An 18,897-nucleotide genomic window follows, 5' to 3' on the forward strand; every position below is an offset into this window, starting at 1 on the left:
TGTGGTTAAGGGACAATGTATTAGAGCAGCTAGGATGTCATCTACAGAGGCATACATGAAGGTAGAACTTGAATTTCTACATAATTTATTTCTTAATCGTGGGTATCCCGAAAACATGTTAAATGACATTACTCAATATGTACACAAGGAATGGGGGAAGAAATACTTGCCATTATTAGGAAATTATGACATTGATGCCCCTAGTGTTCTTCCTATGGACAAGGATGTTAGATACGACAACTATTACAGTAATGAAAATTTTGGAAGAGTATGTGTATTGACATACACACCTTATACCAATGCTATTAAGGAGATTTTGCAAAGACATTGGGAAATCATCACCACACAAAATTTAGAGATACATGTAGGAACTACTCCCAAATGTGTATATAAGACAGCTCCTAATTTAAAGAGAATATTAGAGAGAGCTAGTCACTGCACAGGAGGAATAGATAGATATAAAGGTACCACCAAATGTGGCAGATGCAATCAGTGTAGGTATATCAACGAGGCCAAAAATATTCAACTAGATGATATCAACCGCACTAGTATTAAGTGTATGACAGGCAGTTGTAATACTAAACAGGTGGTATATTTGGCAACCTGCACCTGTTGTACGGCCTACTATATTGGCAAAACAGAACGACAACTCAAAAGACGAATATATGAACACTTGTACAAAATACAAAAATGTGATACAAAAAAATGCACTGTACAGACATATTTCAGAAAGCGGGAATGAACATGGATTTCAATTTGCCATTATTGATCAGGTGAAGTGCACACCATATGGAGGAAATTGGAAAATGATCCTGGCATCTTACGAAAGCAGATGCATACAGATGCCACCAGATTGCCAGGTCTTAACGATTTTATTAGCATTAAACCTATTTTAGCTCTTTCACAATAATCAAATTATATTACAAACGATCTAATTACATTAGATTTTTATATTTATTTATAATTTAGATTAGGAAATTTTTATGATGTATTTAGCAGTATTTCATTTCATTCATATGTATTAATTTTATTTATCATATATTTATTACAAGAGTATATCCTTATTTTCGCAATATATTTTTTTACAGCTTTTCAAGTATATATTGCCATTGGATAGTTTGCATTACATGTTCTGGATAGTTTTCATAAATCCAACAGAATTAAATAAACATGACTATATAATTATTTAGATAATATTTTATGTGTAGATGATTTGTCAGAATTCGTTTTGATTAGCTATATTTATAAATGTATATATTTTTTATAATATAGGTTTCCCATAGATAAGTGTTTTTACTAGCATTAGGATAATTTATGTTATTTTATCATTATTCTTAAGATTCCATGATTATGTATAAAGTTTGGACATATATGTGTTTAAAGGAAATAGGCCAGTACAGCTTTAATGATTTTGGCGTTTTTTTTAAATGGATTAAGGTTTGATCCTATTTAAACTCTGGAAACGTATCATTACACTGTTCTGAGGAAGACTGGATTTCCCAGTTGAAAGCGCTAAACCTGTGATTTACTCTTGTGTTGTGCAATAAAATATCTATATCATCCCGTGTACGAGCGGTGTTTATCCGAGAAACTGCATCTTTTTTACTTCTTCAGTACACAAAGGATTCCAAAGTGAAATGACTCGGCTGCAGAAAAGGCATGAACGTATTATTGTCTTGGAATATATGCTAGTATTTGGCCTGGATAAAGAAACACATGGCTTAAGACTGAAGGCAGTCCTACAAGCCATTAAAAACTGTTTGAAGTTGAATATAGATTATTTCATTTTTGGTAAATCCAAAATCCAGTACTCCATTCCTGGCATAAATGTTATTGCAATAAAACTTGATACATGCAAGGTCAGAGCCATAGCAAAGCTAAAAGGTCAAATCTGTATAACTAAGCTATGCTGGGTCCAAGGCATGATTATTTTTGTTTTGGCAAATTTGCACAAGATATGTCCCACAGTGCTGTGTGTCCCACAGTGTTATGTCCTCTGACAGATTTACTATAGAAAAGTTTATCCTAGTTGCAGGGAGATACTCTAGCCAAATATAACACAAGCACTACTGCCAATTAATAATAGTAGTAGAAGAAATAATAAAATGTATTGTGAGCAATGTCACTGTCTAGAACAACACATTCTATTCTTTATTGTACATACACAGTTCACCCATATGTGACCCAGTGGCTTGAGTTCACATGCTGAATATGGTACTATACATGCAGATTTGAATTATTTACCATTTAAATGCAGTGTTCATTAAGTAGGCCTAGTCATTAAATTGCACTCTGCACCAGTGTCCAGTTTAAATACAAATGCTTTGCTGCCTTTGGTCCATAGTTTAGTTACTTCTGCCATTATTCATATCTTGAACTGAATGAAAACATGCAGTGTGACCATCACTGATTGCAGTGAGACTGCATATCATATGCAGTTTATTCAGCAAATGTTATTTAATAGTACTCAACAAACATTTGTGTGTTTGACTGCACTTTTGTTTCTAAAGCATTAATGTCTTGCTGCTGCACTGACTCAACTTATTACGCATTCTGTAGAAATGATTAGTAACAGCAAAGATTCTACAGAATTCAGTTAGTGCATTTTTTCATGTGTATTGCCACAGAGTTTGCACAGGATATTACATATTTCTGCCTGTTTATTTGCTACTGTATACCATCTTGGCTGCAATGCAGTTACCTGCAGTTTTGTTTTGTTTTTTTCTTTTTATTACTTTAGTGAATTTAGGCTTTCTTATCACGAGTCTCATTCTCATAGTTTATTCTACACACTTCTAAGTCCTCTGTCATGTTTCACTGCAAACTCCACAATCCACATACTCTAAATGTCAGTGGCTTTCCTAAGTATTAAATCTACTTCTCTCAGTAATCTGCCACTTAGGTTATAATTTCTGATCCCACAGACAATTTAGTTTCCTAGGAGTTGATCAGTCAAGTCACAAAATTCATATTTCAGCTCCATGTTTAACTTTAGTGACAGAAAATTACAATTGTGTACACTTACCATAAATGTAGATGTTTGAGTGTATTCACTGTTACAGTCATTACATTTGGGTAATCTGCTAGCAGGTTACCCTCAGTCAGCCTGATTAACAAAGTCTTGGGTCCTGCATCAGCTGCTTTCCCTTCTTCCATGATGTCAGGTCATCATGGGTATAAAACATGCAGCTGACGCCATTACATCAGTTTTTCTTGCCCCAGATGTCAGGTGCCCCCCAAATGGGGAGCAATATATATATATATATATATATATATATATATATATATATATATATATATATATATATCTGTATGTATATAATTTAAAACACAAAAAATATACCTCCAAACAAAAGCAAATACACCAAAAAGGCTTTTAAGCATAGTAAAAGAAAGTAGAGTTATAGTAAGAGAAAAACAGGGGGATGGAGGGTGGGTAACCAGGACTGCAACAGTGAATACACTCGAACATCTACATTTATGGTAAGTGTACACAAAGTACAGTTGTGTACCACTTACATGTAGATGTTCGAGTGTATTCACTGTTGCAGTCATTACATTTGGGTAATCTGCTGGCAGGTTGCCCTCAGTCAGCCTGAATTCCAAAGTCTTGGGTCCTGCGTCAGTTGCTGTCTCCTCTTCCATGACGTCACGTCGACAGGGCCCCGATGTCAGGTGCCCCCAAAAAGGGAGCAAAAATATATATTTTTATATATATACATGCATCATTATAAACTTTACCTTCATCTACAAGCAAATACACCACATAGGTTGTAGAAGATAGAGAAGGAAAGATAACTCCAGAATGACAGAGGGATGGCGGGAGGGTAACCTGGACTGCAACAGTGAATACACTCGAATATCTACATTTATGGTAAGTGTACACAACTGTACTATTTTCTTCGTGTTTCACTGTTGCAGTCATTACATTTGGGTAGAATCCCAAAGCTATGGTTGGGAGGTTGGAGCTAAACAGCATTAGGAGTGGCTATAAGGCCCTGCAGAACTGCAGTGGCAAAGCCTGCCCTGGATTTAGAGTGGAGAGGCAAATGATAATGCTTTGTAAAGGTGTGAACAGAACTCCAAGTAGCATCCTCTAGAATGTCTTTGGTTGGTACTCCCCTGAGAAAGGCTGCTGAAGTAGCTGCAGCTCTGTTGGAATGAGACCTAATGCCCTTGGGCACAGGTTTACCATGGTGTAAACAGCAGAAACGGATGCAGTGGCTTATCCACTTTGAAATTGTCTGCTTTGAAATAGCCTTGCCTTCTGATCCTGCAGCATATGTCACTAGTAATTGCTCAGTTTTTCTTAGAGCTTTAGTTCTGCTCAAGTAGAATCTTAGCAGTCTGTGTACATCCAAGGAATGCAGGATTCTCTCCCCCTTGTTCTGCGGATTTGGATAAAAGGTTGGCAGATGAATTGTTTGGTTAAGAACCACACTGGAAACCACCTTAGGCATAAAAGTAGGATTTGTTCTCAGAGACACCCTGTCTGAGTAAAATATGATAAAAGGCTCTACAGCCATGAGGGTCTGTAGCTCTGAAACTATTCTTGCTGAAGTAATTGCCAGTAGCAGAGCTGTTTTCCATGATAAGAACTTTATATCAGCGGTAGCAGCTGGTGCAAATGGAGGCAGGGTGAGCTTTTCCAACACATAATTGAGGTCGCATGCAGGCAATGGTGATCTTCTAGGAGGCCTTTTTGGCTCCTCCAAGATACTGCTTTAGTAAAGGATGAGAAAAGATTGGTGGCTCTGTATTGTAATGAGCCGAAATGACAGAGGCATGGATTTTAATTGAAGAGAAAGATAGGCTTTTGTCAAGCATCTCAGTTTAGTATTGCAATACCTGAGGAATATTTGGTTCTGCTGTATCAGTTCCTTGTGCTTGATTCCAAGCACAGAATCTTTTCCATTTGTCAGCATAAGATTTTCTAGTACTAGGCCTTCTGGCTTCCAAAATGACATCTATCACAGCTTTACCGAGAGGTGCTGTTTGTATGACCACATGATCAGCCATGCTGCCAGGTTCAGGGTCTGTAGTTGATTGTGCAGGATCTGATTGTTTTGCTGGGACAGTAGTTGTGGTCTTTGAGGCAAGGTCCAAGCTGGGTATTGAGACAAGTTCCTTAGGATTGGGTATCAGTATTGGCGGGGCCAGTCTGAAGCAATTAGTATCATCTTTGGCTTCTCTTGTCTGACTTTTAGGAGGACCTTGGGGAGAAGAGGCAGAGGAGGAAAGGCGTAAACTGATAGGTTTTTCCAACTGAAGGATAGGGCGTCCACTTTCCATGCTTGTCTGTGATAAGTCCTTGTGCAGAATCTTTTCAATTGATAATTTTGAGGAGAGGCAAATAGATCTATGTCTGGGCTCCCCCATTTCTCTGCTATCATGCTGAAGACTTGTGGATTTAGTTTCCACTCGTGAGGATCCATAAGGTATCTGCTTAAATCGTCTGCCAGAGTGTTTTGTTTTCCTGGCAGGAATTGAGCTTGAAGATGTATTTGGTAGGTCAAAGCTATGTCCCACAGTGCCATGGCTAATCTGCAAAGGGGGTAAGAGTGTGTGCCCCCTTGTTCGTTTATATACCACATGACTGTAGTGTTGTCCGTCTTTATCAGTAGTTGTCCTGGATGAAGTAAGTCCTTGAAGGCTGTTAGGGCATTTTGAACAGCTAGCATCTCTTTCTGGTTGATATGTAGATGCATTTGTTTCGGTGTCCATATGCCCTGAATGCATCTTCCTGCCATGTGGGCCCCCCAGGCATAATCTGATGCGTATGTTGTTAAGGTTTGGCTGGCAGGAGGTAGAGTGAAGGGCTGTCCCATGTTTTGGTGACATGCCTTTGCCCACCATAGAAACTCCTGTTGCAGACAGGGAATGAGAGGAATCATTGTTTCCAGACTGTGAGAATGTTGACTCCATAAACTTTTTAGGTACCATTGAAATTTCCTCATATGCAGTCTTGCATATAGAATCAGTAGGATGCAGGATGCCATGAAGCCCAGAGCATGCAGAATTTGTCTTGCAGAAGACTGGGTTTTTGTTGCCATCAGTTTGAAATAAGTAGTCAGTTGCCTTTGCTTGTCTGGCGTGAGGTAAGCCAGTTGTATTCAAGCTTGCACCCAGGAATGTTATCTTTTGAGAGGGTACCAATTGTGATTTCTTTTCGTTTATTGTGTACCCTAGTCATGTTAAAAGCCTTTTCACAAACGCCAGGTGTCGAAGAAGAGTGTCCTTGTTCTCATCTTGAATGAGACAGTCGTCTAAGTAAGGATATATTTGTATACTTTTTTGTCTGCAAAATGCAATTACTGGTGCCAGGAACTTTGTAAAGACCCTGGGCGCAGTAGATAAGCCAAAGGGCATTGCAGAGAATTGGTAATGCATTAAGCCAGCCTTGAATCTGAGGTATCTTCTGCACGATTGTCTTATTGGGACATGCAGGAATGCCTCTTCTAGGTCTAAAGTCACCAGCCAAGCATTCTTGCCCAGCATGGGCAGAAGCTGCTGCAAAGTCAGCATTTTCAATTTTGGAATGTCCAGGTATGTGTTCAAAATCGATGAATCCAGTAATGGCTTTGTCCTTTCTGGGTACAAAAAACAGTCTTGAGTAAAAACCTTGTCCTTTTTCCTGTTCTGGTGCTATCTGAATGGCTCCCATATTCATGAGGGACGTAACCTGTTTCTGTGCTTTGTGATACAATGTTTAGTACCTACTTGTTCTGGGTTATTAACTGCCAATTTTGAGCAAAAAGTGCTAATTTTCCCCCTGTGGGTGCTGCCAAAATATAAGTGCTTGGTGTAGGCAGAGGGAAGTTATTGGGATTGCTTTCTGTAGGTTTGCGCTTTATCTCCTCCAGATTTGGAGGTGGAAGCGCCCCATTGCTTTGATCTGTATGAATCTTGCGCCTGGTATCTGGAACCCTTAGGGCATCTGGATTTGGCCCTTTGAGCTCTGTCTGACACAGGAAAGACCAATTTTTTGTTAGGCCAATGTCAACTGAATCTTGGTGGCTGCACTTGTAAGAAGTCTTTAACAGTTTGCATAGACTTAGCTTTGTCTTCCATTTTCTTTAAAACCTCTTCTGCCTTAATATCAAACATCATGCTGTAAAAGTGCATCGAGCAATTTAGCTTTAACATGATCAGGCAAATTTTGTTCCTTTAACCAGGCATGCCTCCTAATCACAGATCCAGTAACTGCGGCACTGCAGGAGGCCTCTAAGGAATCAAAAGCACATTGCAAAGTATGCTTTCCAACTTGTTCAGCTGCATGCAATAATTCCTGCAATTCTTTATTTTCTGCACATTCTGAAATCAACATAATTTTCTGTTTCAGCAATCCCATAACATGTTGTTGGTACTTAAGCATATGAAATTGACAGTTTAAGGCCCTGATTGCCAAGGTTGCAGATGTATAAACCTTTTTTCCCCATCTGTCCAGTGCCCTTGAATCTCTGTCAGAGGGGGTAGGATTTTTTGCTGTTGAGGCCTTAACTCCCTTAGGACCCTGTGAAATAGTTTCAGGATCAGCAGCAGGGTTTCTAAATAAAAATTTATGTGAGTCAGGGACCCTGTAATATCTGTCAGGCTTACTGGGAGCTGGAGATAAGGAGTCAGGGGTCAGGCTTGAATCCGAAAACACATCATCCACAATGCCTAAGACAGGGGGAATGGCTAAAGGCCTGTGCTGAGGGAGAAGGAAATACCTGAACCTCTTTTTTGATTCTGAGAAGTATTGACTCTCCCAGTGAAAATGCTCCCTCAAAGTATGCAAGGTTTCTCCAAATGAATAATCCTCAGGAGGAAATGCGGATGGAATAGACTCTTCAGCATCAGAATTCTCATAGGGAGATATAGATAATTCCTGATCAGAAGAGGAATCAGAAGAAATAGAAATCTGATCTGAAGATTCATAATCAGTGTCTTGCCTAGGCCTCTTATCTGGAGGGGGATGGGTACCCCTGATCAAGGTAATGAGGTCTTCAGCCATTTTGAGCATCTGTTTTTTAGGCATAGAGGCTTGTGCACGTGGCTCATGCGTCGTTTTTTTAGTTTTAGAAGTTGCTTTTGTCTTTGGTTTTGCAGCTGTCGTCGGTTTGATATACAAATGTTGAGGTTTGAATACACCCTCAGAAGCCGGTACTTGCTCAGTGGCTCCGGACCCATCCGAGGGAGATACATCCATCGGTCCAATACCTTGAGTATCTTGCGGTATGCTGGATTCCACATGGGTGTCGGTAGAGGCCTGTGACTCGAAGGTAGCGGGTATCAGTGGTTGCGAAAGCGCCTCACTCAGTACTGGCGAACCGGCGACTGGCTTAGGAGAAGCTTCGTCGTTGGTTTTGGATCTCGACTGCCTGTCCTTTTCTTTGTGTTTTTTATGTACTCTGGTAGTCGGATTGCTATCCGACGATATTTCTGGGTAGTTAAATCTGTTTCCAAAATACTTTGATGCAAAAATATACCGACGCTTAATAGTGCGTTGGTTAAATCTAGCACAAAACTGACAGCCAGGCACGTTGTGATCAGGGCCTAGGCAAGGAATACAGTATAAATGGAAATCCTTATGAGGTATTTGCTTCCCACAAGTAATACAATTATTAACTTTTTCTGACATCGGTAAAAAGCAAGAAAAAAGTTTCCTCAACGAGGTACTTAGCTTTAGTGAAGATTTCAGTTCTGAAACTCAAACTCGAATATTTCAGTAGTCGGCCGACCGGCACTTGCGAAATGCTTCTGCTTCAGGCACCGCGCAACAAGAAAGACTAAAGAAAATGGCGTCGGCTGCATGTTTTATACCCCTGATGACCTGACGTCATGGAAGAGGAGACAGCAACCGACGCAGGACCCAAGACTTTGGAATTCAGGCCGACTGAGGGCAACCTGCCAGCAGATTACCCAAATGTAATGACTGCAACAGTGAAACACAAAGAACATCTGTACTATGTTCTTCATGTTTCACTGTTGCAGTCATTACATTTGGGTAGAATCCCAAAGCTATGGTTGGGAGGACGGATTTATACAGCATTAGGAGCAGCTATAAGGCCCTGCAGGACAGCAGTGGCAAAGCCTGCTCTGGATTTAGAGAAGAGAGGTAAATGGTAATGTTTGGTGAATGTATGAACTGAACTCCAGGTAGCAGCTTCTAGAATGTCTCTGGTAGAAACCCCTCTGAGAAAGGCTGCTGAAGTAGATGCCGCTCTGGTGGAATGGGATCTGATCCCCTTGGGGACAGGTTTAGCATGGTGCATATAGCAAAAATGAATACAATGGCTTATCCATTTGGAAATAGCCTGCTTTGAAATAGCCTTTCCCTCTGCCCCTGCAGCAAATGCCACCAGTAATTGTTCAGATTTTCTTAGAGATTTTGTCCTGTTTAAGTAAAATCTTAGTTGTCTGTGTACATCCAATGAATGCAGAATCCACTCACCCTTGTTCTGTGGATTTGGGAAGAAAGTTGGCAGATGAATGGTCTGATTAAGGGCCACACTAGATACCACTTTAGGCATAAAGGATGGATTGGTCCTGAGAGCCACCCTGTCAGGGTCAAAAATAATGAAAGGCTTCACTGCCATGAGAGCCTGTAGCTCTGAAATCCTTCTAGCTAAAGTGACTGCTAAAAGAAAAGCTGTTTTCCAAGAGAGAATTTTTAGGTCCGCAGTAGCAGCCGGCTCAAAAGGAGGTAGAGTGAGTTTTTCCAAAACAAAATTGAGGTCCCATGCAGGCGCTGGTGCTCTCCTTGGGAAGTCGTAAATTTTTGGCCCCTCTGAGGTACTGCTTTAGCAGAGGATGAGAAAAGAGGGGAGGCTCTGTGTTGTAATGAGCTGAAATGGCAGAGGCATGGATTTTTATGGAAAAAAAAGATAGGCCCTTGTGAAGCATCTCAGTTAAGTATTGCAGAATCAGAGGAATATTGGGCAATGCTGTGCTTATTCCTTGTGCTTGGTTCCAGGCACAGAATCTTTTCCATTTGTCAGCATAAGATTTTCTAGTACTAGGCCTTCTAGCCTCCAAAATGGCATCCATCACAGGTTTGCTGAGAGATGCAATTGGTGAAGTTAGTTGATTAGCCATGCTGCACAATTCAAAGTTTGGAGCTGAGTGTGCAGAATTTGATTGTTCTGCTGAGACAGTAGGTGAGGTGTCTGAGGCAGGTACCACGGAGGAAGGTGCGACATATTGCGCAGGAGCAGGTACCAGTGTTGGCGAGGCCAGTCTGGGGCAATCAGAATCATTTTTGGTTTTTCCTGTCTGACTTTTAGTAAGACCTTGGAGAGCAGAGGCAGAGGGGGAAAGGCATAGACTGATAGGTTTTTCCAGCTGAAGGACAGAGCATCCACTTTCCAAGCTTTTTTGTGATGAATTCTTGTGCAGAATTTGCCCACTGATAGTTTTGGGGTGAGGCAAAAAGATTTATGTCTGGACTCCCCCATTTGTGTGTCAACATGCTGAAGATTTGTGGATTCAGCTTCCATCCGTGTGGGTCCATAAGATTTCTGCTTAGTTCGTCTGCCAGAGTATTTTGCTTTCCTGGCAGGAATTGAGCTTGTAGATGTATTTGGTAAGTCAAGGCCGTGTTCCTCAATGCCATGGCCTGCCTGCATAGGGGGTAGGAATGTGTAACCCCCCTGCTTGTTTATGTACCACATGACTGTGGTGTTGTCTGTCTTTATCAGTAGTTGTCCTGGATGAAGGTATTCCTTGAAGGCTGTCAGAGCATTCTGTACAGCTAGCATCTCTTTCTGGTTGATATGTAATTGCATTAGATTTGGGCTCCATTGGCCCTGAATGCATCTCACTGCCAGATGCACCCCCCAAACATAGTCTGATGCATCTGTAGTCAGGGTTTGGGAGGCAGGGAGTTGAATGAATGACAGTCCCTTGTTTTGGTGGCAGGCCTCTGCCCGCCACAGGAACTCTAGCTGCAGGCAAGGAATGATATGAATCATTGTTTCCAGGCTGTGGCAATGTTGACTCCATAAGCTTTTTAGGTACCATTGACGTTTCCTCATATGCAGTCTTGCATATGGAATTATTAGAATGCAGGAGGCCATGAACCCCAAGGCCTGTAGAATCTGTCTTGCAGACAGATGGGTTTTTCTGGCCACCTGTTTGAAGTAAGTCATCAATTGAATTTGTTTTTCTGGCATAAAGTAAGTCATCTGCCCAGTTGTACTCAAGCTTGCACCCAGGAAAGTAATTATTTGAGAGGGTACCAATTGTGATTTCTTTTCATTTATGGTGTACCCTAGACAAGTTAGAAGCCTTTTTACAAATGCCAGATGTTTTAGAAGAGTGTCCTTGCTTTCTGCCTGAATTAGACAATCGTCCAAGTATGGATACATTTGAATATTTCTTTGTCTGCAATATGCAATTACTGTTGCCAGGAACTTTGTGAAGACCCTGGGTGCAGTAGATAAGCCAAAGGGCAGTGCAGAGAACTGGTAATGCAAATAGCCTGCTTTGTTGCGGAGGTATCTTCTGCAAGATTCTCTGACTGGGATATGCAGGTAAGCCTCTTTTAAGTCTAGAGTTACCAACCAGGCATCCTTGCCTAGCATAGGTAGTAAATGTTGAAGAGTCAGCATCTTGAATTTTGGAATGTCCAGAAATGTGTTTAGAATGGATAAGTCCAGAATTGGACGCCATGATTTGTCTTTTCTGGGTACCAGGAAAAGTCTTGAATAGAAACCTTGTCCCTTTTCCTTTTCTGGGACTGGTTGAATAGCCCCCATATCCGTGAGGGACATAACTTGTTTCTGGGCCTCTGCCCACTGATTTGGAGGCAGGTCTGGCCATCCATTTGGAATTAGCAACATATGGAAATGAAATTTGTATCCCTGGGATACTATATTTAAAACCCATTTGTCCTGGGTAATCAAATGTCAGTTTTGTGCATGAAGTGCCAGATTTCCCCCCAAAGGGGCAGCCATAAGATAAGTGTTTGGAGATTGCAGTGGAAAGTCACTGAGACTGCTTACCATAGGAAGGTGCCTTGTTACTTCCAGATTTGGAGGTGGAGGCACCCCATTGCTTTGTTCTATAAGTTCCTTGTGACTGAAACCTGGAGCCTTTGGAATGTCTGGGTTTGACCTGAGCAGCTCTGGTGGGTACTGGAAAGGACCAGTTCTTAGTAGGCCAGTGCCTACTGAACCTGGGTGGCTGCACTTGTAGAAAATCCTTTACAGTTTGCATAGATTTAGCTTTATCTTCCATCTTTTTCAAAACTTCTTCTGCCTTATTACCAAATAGACTGTCCTGTTGTAAAGGAGCATCCAACAATTTTGCTTTAATATGGTCAGGCAGATTTTGCTCTTTGAGCCAAGCATGCCTTCTTATCACAGATCCAGTTACAGCAGCCCTGAAAGAGGCCTCCAATGAATCAAAACCACATTGCAAAGTATGTTTTCCAACTTGTTCAGCTGAATGCAATAAATCCTGCAACTCTATTTTCCACACCGTCAGAAATCAACATCATTTTCTGTTTAAGTAAACCCATATGACATGCTGTTGATATTTAAGCATATGAAATTGACAGTTTAAAGCCCTAATTGCCAAGGTTGCAGACGTGTAAACCTTCTTACCCCATCTATCCAGCGCCCTGGAGTCTCTATCGGAAGGTGTAGGATTTTTAGCAGTAGAGGCCTTAACACCCTTGGGACCCTGAGAAATGGTTTCAGGGTCAGCAGTAGGGGTTTTAAAAAGGAATTTGAGGGAGTCAGGAACCCTGTAATATCTGTCTGGCTTACTAAGAGCCTGAGGCAGGGAATCAGGAGCCATACTGGATTCTGAGAAAACATCATCAACAATGTCTAGAACAGGAGGTATATCCAAAGGTCTATGCTGCAGAAGAAGGAGGAAATCCCTAAGTCTCTTTTTAGACTCCGAGAAATCTTTACTCTCCCAGAGAAAGTGTTCCCTTAAGGTATGCAAAGTTTCTCCAAAAGAAAAATCCTCAGGAGGAGAAGCAGAAGGGATGGAATATTCTGCATCAGAGTCCTCATAAGTGGGAATAGATAATTCCTGATCAGAAGAGGAATCAGACGAAATAGAAACCTGATCTGAAGATTCATAGTCAGTGTCTTGCCTAGGCCTCTTAACAGGAGGGGTACCCCTGATCAAGGTAATTAAATCCTCAGCCATTTTGATCATTTGTTTTTTAGGCATTTGGGCCTGTACACGTGGCCCTAGCGTCATTTGTTTAGATATAGAAGTAGTTTTTGGCCTTAGTTTTGAAGATGGCGTTGGTTTAATGTACAGATCTTTAGGCCTGAAAACACCGTCAGAAGCTGGTGCCTGCTCAGTGGCTCTGGACCCATCTAAGGTAGAGACATCCACGGGATTAATACTTAAAGTATCTCGTGGCATACTGGACTACGAATGGGTCTCAGTAGAGGCCTGCGAATCAAAAGTAGCGGGTATCAGGGGCTGCGAAAGCGCCTCACTGAGTACCGGCAAACCGACGACTGGCTTAGGAGAAGCTTCGTCGTCGGTTTTGGACCTCGACGGTCTGTCTAGTCTTTTTCTTTGCATTTTTTAGGTATTTCGGTAGTCGGATTGCTAACCGACGACATTTCTGGATAGTTAAATCTGGAGCCAAAATATTTAGAAGCAAAAATATACACCAACGTTTAATAGTGCGTTGATTAAATTTAGCACAAAACCGACAGCAAGGCACGTTTTGGTCAGGGCCTAGGCAAGAAATACAGTACAAATGAAAATCCTTATGAGGTATTTGCTTCCCAAAAGTAATACAATTATTAACTTTTACTGACATCGGTAAGGAGCAAGAAAAAGTTTCTCCAACGGGGTACTTTGCTTTTATTGAAGACTTTGGTTCTGAAACTCAAAAACGAAAATTTCAGGAGTCGGACGACCGGCACTTGTGAACTACTTCTGCTTTGGGCACTGCGCGGCAAGAAAGACTGATATAATGGCGTCAGCTGCATGTTTTATACCCCTGACAACCTGACATCAATGAAGAAGGGACAGCAACCGACGCAGGACCCAGGACTTTGTTAATCAGGCCGAATGAGGGCAACCTGCCAGCAGATTACCCAAATGTAATGACTGCAACAGTGAAACACGAAGAACATCATCAATTATCTCTTGAACTCCTTGATGTATAATATGAAAGAAAATGTATCACACATGGTAGGCTGTTCTTTGGCTCAGAATGCCTGGTATTTGCTTTTTAAAAATGCAGTCTAGCTTGTTTCTTCCTCTATAAAATTATACGTGTTAAATACTTTGACTACCTCTTCATTTGTAACATGCAGGAAAACAAAACCTTTTTATTTTTTAAACCACTCCTATGTCCACTCATAGTGAGCTACAACTAACAAAGGGTAATGTGAAATATACAATGACATAACGGCACGTAGAAAGTACACCTGAAACTAGCTTCCTTCAAAGTGAGCACCCAAAACTGTTGGCTTGTATCAACCTATGAAAGAGGCTTTCCTATAGTTTCAGAGATGGTAATGAATCCATAGCTCTCAACTCTCCAGATTTCTGCAGAATGCCCAGATTTTTGCTTTATATTTTTGGTCTGTTCCTTATAAAATTTGATTTATTTTTTTCTAATGTTGAGGACTGAAGTCACTAAATAAAGATATACAATTGAGTTTCAGACTTCATATCCTTCATAAAATGCATGCTAATGCAAAGTTTGTTATTCTATGAACTTGCTAAGTTTAGTACTTAAAATATGTCCCCAGTTTTGGGTCTGTGTTCCATCCACCCATTATTTTTGGTTTTGTCGAGACGTCTTCTGCTTTGAGGTTGAGAGGCATGGGTGATTTTAAGGTTCGTACTGAACAAAGTAAAAATACATTTGTGTAAAAATGAGAGAAAAAAATAAGAACTAAAATCAAGAGTTTGCACAAAAACAAATTTGTTTTTGGTTAAAATATGTTGAAAACATGAAAATAAAAAATAAGGCTAATAGTGTAAAGCCCTGTTTCTATACTTGGCATCCTACAGACTCTGTAGAACAGCTGTTGGCTTGCATGATTTCACTTTTATCCTCATGAAGTACTTACACTGAGGCCTGAGACAGCATGAAAATATAGCAAAATAGGACCACCAAAATATGCAGCTTCTAGTGTTAGCTGAAGTGCTTTTACTTTTGAAACCTAATTGGTTTTGCTTGAAGGCTAGTAAAATATAACAGAGTTTGAGGCAGCTGAGGAAGTGATATACACAGGGTTTGCATGCATTTCAGGAGTTTATTGAAAAATGACTCAGAATTCCCCAAGGTCACATGACACACCCAGTTAGCTACTAGCTACTACCTTAAAGGTGCAGTGTGAAGAAAAAATTCTATGTGAAAAGGAACCTGCCCATTATCAATATGTTCAAACACTTTACCTATCTCATGTCACAGCTGTTCAACTTCTGTATATCCCCAGCACACATATACTTCTCCCGTCTCCTCTTCACTGCATGTCCAACATTATCTATTTCCTTCTGGCCCTTGCTAAACAGTTTAATGGGGTGTGAAATATTAATAATAGAGCATGACATAAACTGGATCTAGCATCTTGATAATCGTATCTACTTCAACATGCTTCCTCCCACATTATGTTCTAATCCCATCCAATCTTTAATCAACACTTCCCGCAGATCAGAAAATCCATCTTGACATGCACAGACTCCAAGTCTATAAAGATAGCTTTCACCAGATTTTAATTTATATTGGTGCAATGCACTCCTTTAAACTTTAAGTGTTGGTTGCCTCTGAAGCCATCTACTCAAGACCCTTTTAAGTACTTCTTACTCTAGAACCCTCTCGGTATATTATATTCCCTTCTGCGACTGTTCCAAACGTTTGAGTGTTCCTTCCTCACTATCCTCCTTCAAATAAGTTACATCATGTGTTCATAGGATCATAGGATCCTAGATTACTAGGCTATCGACCTAGACGGCATTTTAAGCATAGCCGTTTCAACCCAATGTAATACCGTAGAAGTACTAGTCAATACCAAAGACTGTCTTTAGCTATGACTGCCATGTCCAGGAGGGTTGTGGATGCTATCCCCAGGAAGAATTTACAGTGCCCCATCTACTCGTCCAGGCTCCTCTCAAACAGTGTCATAGAGGTGCTCTGTTTCACTTGAATTGGTAGCCTGTTCCAAAGATGTGGCAGTCGCTGGGAGATAAATCTGACCCTTCAGCAAGTTCTGTTTAAGTAACAGGCCATATTTAAGTCACTGGAATGGGTGGCCATAGATTCATTTGATTCCCCATTTCTGCTCCCAAACATCATTTCCCACATTCCCTTTAAACCTTCCTCTTTTAACCCATTTTCTCATATTCACCTCTCAGCCTAAGTCACCTTGAAACATCTATTGCGTCTTTGTCTATAACCCCTTATCATAACCTCTTTGTTGCTCACCACTCAGACACTGACTGTCTAGATCTAGGGATGTCATTGTCCCCCATTATTTATCCCTCATTTTGTCATTCACTGAATATAATGCCCCTTTTGGCGAGTTTCTGTCCAGACACATGCAGCAACCTTGCTACAATTATATAAAGCCTAAACAACATGTCCTACACGGACCAACCCAAAGCCCTGTCTCTATACACAGTATCCTACAGACTGCTAAGAGGTGACCTTTGTTTGGTGTACAAGGCATCCGCTGACCAATTACTGATGGATTTACAGCACGTCAGCAAGTCAAATGACATCAGAAATACTCAAGTCTAGTGATCTAAACCTCTTCCACAACATCAGCATAACGGTTTGGAGGGACAGGTATATCTCACAGAGAATACTGCTGCTGTGCAACAGACTCCAATCCACATAAAACAAATTCATCCCTGTCCATTTTCAAACACAACTTAGATCTATAGATGTACTATTAATTGATATAGGTAGCTCCTAAATGCTTTGTTTCATGCATTGGTCCTCTCAAATTATATGTGATATGATCCCAGTTATTCTCATTATGGGTAATATATAATTATCAATCGTGGGACAAATAAGGCCAATCTATAACTAAATGGGATTGGTTATTTCAAGCACAAAAAGGTCAGCTGGCTAGGCTTAAAATGGCCCACATGGGCAGCTAGCTTAGTACTTGCCTGTGAACTCATTTCTGCCTCTTCAACTGCTCCCATATCACTCATGGGTTGGCAAATTATGGTAGTGCTTTGCAGGGTTGCTAAATTATGTGCTGCTTTAAATGGAGACTAATGTCTGGCAAATGCTACTCTTACATCTTACAGTCCCAAATGGGCCATCAATGATCTTGACAGTGAATGATACAACTGGGAAACTATCTCCTCGTGAGTCCTGTGGCAATTCTGGAGTGTATACACATTTGGAAAATACCTCTATGTATACATCTTTGGATAGCTCTTTAAATATTTCTCTGGAGACTTCAATGGGCAGTTCAGCAAACCAAAAAATGCCCTTGACAAAGTATATTTGTCTCTCATAGTCACTCTGAGTTATTCATCCAAAACAAATATCTCCTGTTTCTTGTCAGAATTTTTCCATCTGAAGTTTCAGTGAGGTATGACCTTGTTTGCTAATTGTTAAGAGTTTCATAACACACTGCCTATCATCAGTAAATCCACTGAGACACAAAAACATTTTCTAGCAGCAATATTTATTGTCCAGAATAGCACTGACAGCTACTGAGACTATACAAAGGTGAATCTAACATGAAGAACTACAAAGAATAACTTAAGTACATGAAACAAGGCAGTGGCCAGTTTATATGGCACCTTCTGGAATATTATTTCCAATCATTATTCATGCACTCTAAACTGACAGCAAAATAATAAAATTATCAGATAGTGCCAAATCAGATGGTTGCACATCACAATATTTTTCATACAATGCACCTGTAATTTTCCTTTACACAAACAACACTGCATTCAATACAGAACTTTTAATATGTTTCAAAATGTTTCAAACTGTTTCTCCTAGAAAAGCAATACTCCATAATATTTTTTGAGTATAACAAAACAGAGCTGTGCCTCACATATTCACTTGCAACATACAACTACAGTACTGCGTCTGACTGAATAAAAGCACATTTTCTGTCCTAGCTTTGTTAGAAAAAAAAAAGTCTGAAATAATTCAACTACAGAAAATTCATTCAGACACATATTTTAGTATTTCTCCCTTAAACACGTTTTCCCAAAACAGCTACTTCAGGTTACCTCACAGCAGCTCTGCTACATTAAAGTGTACTGATCGTGTTCTGAAGCAAGTGTAAATAAACCCTTGATGTCAGATAGAACTTCCTTATCGTATATAATACCAACAGTTTTTGATGCAGAAGTGGGCTATTTTGGCATTTATTTTTGTTGATAAGGATGGCTCCTGAATTTTTTTGTTGGAGATGAAAATGTCTGCAAAGACATCTTGAAAGACTGAACCCACAATACCATACTGCTTAATACAGGCTAGGTCTTACAGGTGGAAAACGTTGCATTGAAAATAAACATGTAAAAATGTAGTAGTGACATCACTGTGTAAGTAAGAAACTGCTGTTCTAAAGAAGTTGAAATTTTACTCACTATGTTTTGCAGTTGTATGTGGATCACTGCACAGTACCTACCATGACATCAATTTCTGCTTCAGTCTCTCTTGAAACTAATTCAGATTTTCAAAGTCAGCAAATAAGTGGATGTACAAATCCTTCCATCCTTCCTTTTATTATACAACCTATCATAAACTAGGCTGGTGACAGACCGACACCTTACAGTAGAATATTAATATATTATACTAATGCTAAGTGATATTACATAAAAGAGACACTATTACTGCACTGTAACTTCAAGTGTTTTATACAGTATGTACTTCCCCTGCAACATGAAAATTAGAATATGAATAGTTGGGACTGACTTTTATGGATAACTTCCCACTGC

The 18,897-nt window shown here is 40.3% G+C and overlaps 1 protein-coding gene across 4 annotated transcripts in view; it reads right to left on the bottom strand.

Moving 5' to 3' along the window:
* FOXJ2 (forkhead box J2) overlaps positions 1-18,897 on the bottom strand; it is a 1,179,137-nt gene that overhangs the window by 181,668 nt on the left and 978,572 nt on the right. The gene's annotated exons all lie outside the window — the stretch shown is intronic.

The sequence above is a fragment of the Protopterus annectens genome, chromosome 8.part0 (genome assembly GCF_019279795.1).
Source record: "Protopterus annectens isolate FY-2018-M chromosome 8.part0, PAN1.0, whole genome shotgun sequence".
NCBI lineage: Eukaryota > Metazoa > Chordata > Ceratodontiformes > Protopteridae > Protopterus > Protopterus annectens.